Source organism: Vicugna pacos, unplaced genomic scaffold (assembly GCF_048564905.1).
Source record: "Vicugna pacos unplaced genomic scaffold, VicPac4 scaffold_19, whole genome shotgun sequence".
In the NCBI taxonomy this organism is placed as follows: domain Eukaryota; kingdom Metazoa; phylum Chordata; class Mammalia; order Artiodactyla; family Camelidae; genus Vicugna; species Vicugna pacos.
In genome coordinates, this window is record NW_027328740.1 from 32,893,230 (window position 1) to 32,896,277 (window position 3,048).

Below are 3,048 nucleotides of genomic sequence, written 5' to 3' on the forward strand. Positions count from 1 at the left end.
GATTCCTGGGCCGGTTCCTGCATTTATATCCTGTTCCAACATATCCTAACTAAACACATTTAATACTTTCCAGGATGAACCAGAAACAACTTAGTAATTTTCCCTCTCTCCATGTTTTGGTCTTTTTACAAATTCTTCCATTTTCCTCTTTTCCTTACAGAAATTATTTAAATTTACACCCATATTGTTCCATCGAATGATCATATCAATCAAATATCTCTTTTTTTCTTTAAATGGTAACTTAGTCTCCCGTTTAACTCATTAATCCATTTTTTTTAAAAAAAGGATAATAAATGTACACAACTATGTTTATTTTTCAAATAAGAAAATTGCAGATATTAGTCGACATTTGCCAACATCAATTTTAATCTTTGTTATCCTGCATAATCTGGTAGTCCTCTGATAGATCAGTTGTAATTAGGATGACATTCATAACCTGAAGATGTCTGATGAGTTGGCCTTGAAAGAGATGTAGCTGATGTATCAGCTATCAATGGCACTAGAAACCGTGGTGTTCTCCCTTGTTGAAATTTAGAAAAACGACCTTCATTGGCAGATATGTTGTGATATCTTTTTGGAAAAGTACAAGGCTCCACAATCAGTCCAAAATAATTGCTCTGTATGGGAGAAAAGATGCTGTACTTAGAGTAGAATTTGTAGTTGTAATGAAGTTCAAAACACGGCCATTTGCTTCAGTGTAGCTGCTTTGAGAGTGCTCATAGACAGTGGTCAACTGATTGAAAATAGCACTTTGATCCACTGCAATTTGTTCTGGTGGTCTAACTGACATTGATGATAGAGGAGAAAAATCACCTTGATTGGGGTAGTTGTATCACCAATTATGTGGCTAGTAGAGGGCTTCCTTATTAGAGCCATGTTTAAATTTGGAGAAGGTAAAAATGCACTTTCTCCACTAGTGTCATACACAAAATCAGAATTATGTTTACCAACATTACCTCCTCCTTTAAAGAGCTTCTTGTTGAAATCTTGAGACGATGAAGATACCAGAGAGGCATTTTTAATCCCAATTCTTCTTTTAATTCTCACTAAAAGCTTGTGACAGGCTCTTTTAAAATTTGGATTATGGTAGAACTGCAGCTACAACAAAAAAAGAAAGATTTTTAATAATATATTAGAACAAAATACAACACTACAATAAGCCTAACCTATAAAACCTCAGATTTCACGTTTACAATGCAAAGATAATATCATCAAAATATGAACATTGCTGACGATATTTTGAAGTTCCTTGTTTGGAAAATACACATTTAAATAGTACAGTCATCAAATTTAAGACGTTAGCATTTGCAGTAACGGAGAATGCCACTTTTTAAAAGCAGCTTTAATAGCTTTATTTAGATTTCTGATAAGATTCATAGTTGCAAGCAAAGTTTCTCATAATCTTGAATAGTTAATGCACTGTCATCATTTTTAGAAAAATAAGGATTTTAACCTTTGTAGTTTTATACAATTTTCAAAATCAATCTTTACATTTATATTGCCATTGATTGATGTACAAAATAAAATTTTATGCATAAGTTACCAAATCGGAACTAAAATTTCTGAATACCTTGCTTAAAACAGAGACTTCTTTTCCTTGTGCCAGAAAGTCAGCTAGATAAGCAGATCTTTGAAAATTCTGCGTCACTTTACTAAACCCATAAAGGTTAAGCCGTCTAACTAAACTTTTCATACTTCCAGTTTCAAATATTCTGAAAGGGGCCTTTCTTTTCAAAACTTACTTCTTAAAGACATCTTCATCAATCACTATGGAAGTTACATTATCATCCCACCAGATGGATTTAAATTGGTCACTCCCAGCCATTTTCCAGAGTTTTCTTGGGAATGTCAGAGGACAAAAATCATTATCTTCATTTGGTTCCGAGACACAATGTGTGTAACATGGCCTTTTTATCAAGGATTCTTCAGACAAAGTCTGAAAAGCATTTTCTTCAATCACAGACCACAAGTCCAAGTGCGCAGAGAATGTTTGATCACACAATAGAGATCTACCAGAGTTTCCTGAACCCAGTTGGTCCAACTTAAGGAGACACATCTTGAATTTCTGAAGAAATATGCTCCATCTCAAAAAATTTTTCTACAGCTTCATTTCTAATCTGCATGATTTTGAGCACTGCAGCTTCAAATGCTGCTTTAGCAGGCCTGCAAGTTAAACTGTTAGGCCATCAAAGTGGTTCTCAACCTGAGAGGCTGTGACATCACAAAATGGCAGGTCTTCTAGCAACTCAAGTGGAACATTCAGCCAGTGTTTCCTTCTCATTCATCCAGTTAAAATGAAACATATAGGATGTTTAATTTTATAGTGTGATGTGGAAATAATTTCCCCACAAAATCTTTTTAAATAATTTAATTTGGGGTCTATGAAATGAAACCAATCTCCTTCCTTTTGTACACAAACTTACACCAGATTGGTGAACAGAGTATAAATATGAAAAAAATAAGTAAAATAATTTTAAAGTTTTGGTATTTAACTTGAAATTTGTCTAAAACCTGTGCAGAAAAGGTATAACTATTTTATTATCATTTGTAATTGAAGTGAAACAAAATTTGATTTGGAAACGGAAGTATTTATTTATCTGTGTACTTTACAATAAGTAACTCTATATTTAAAACTTCAGCAGAAAAAATATCAATTTATTTGTTATGTTTATAAATAAATGGTAAATATATATGAATTAAAATTAGATTAAAATAATCAATCAAATTTAAGAAATCCCAAAGGGGAGAATTTTTGTTTTAATTTGTAATTCAGCGCTATAACTAAAACAAATGAAATTTAATATTCTACTTTAAAATAACACAAGAGAAAATCTTACGGTACCTTACAAATGTTTATTTTTACCATTCTTTCACTCAGAGGTTTTTCAGTCCCTAGAAGGAATAAATTTTCCTTTCATTTTTATAATCCATATATTTGTTGCTTCTGTTAAGTGTTTGAAAATGTCTTTGATAAATACAGTTATGCACAAAGTCCTGGTTTCTATAAGCAGTGACTCCATTAAGGGGCAAACAATCAAAAAACAAGGA

General features: G+C 32.2%; 1 long non-coding RNA gene across 1 annotated transcript; it reads right to left on the reverse strand.

The window, feature by feature from the left end:
- Window positions 1-344: 344 nt before the first annotated feature.
- On the reverse strand, window positions 345-2,015 carry LOC140693258 (uncharacterized). The gene is made up of 3 exons (XR_012068982.1): window positions 1,743-2,015; window positions 957-1,098; window positions 345-617 (listed from the first exon to the last, which is right to left on the reverse strand). It is a non-coding gene; the product is annotated as an uncharacterized lncRNA (long non-coding RNA).
- Between the last annotated feature and the right edge of the window lie 1,033 nt (window positions 2,016-3,048).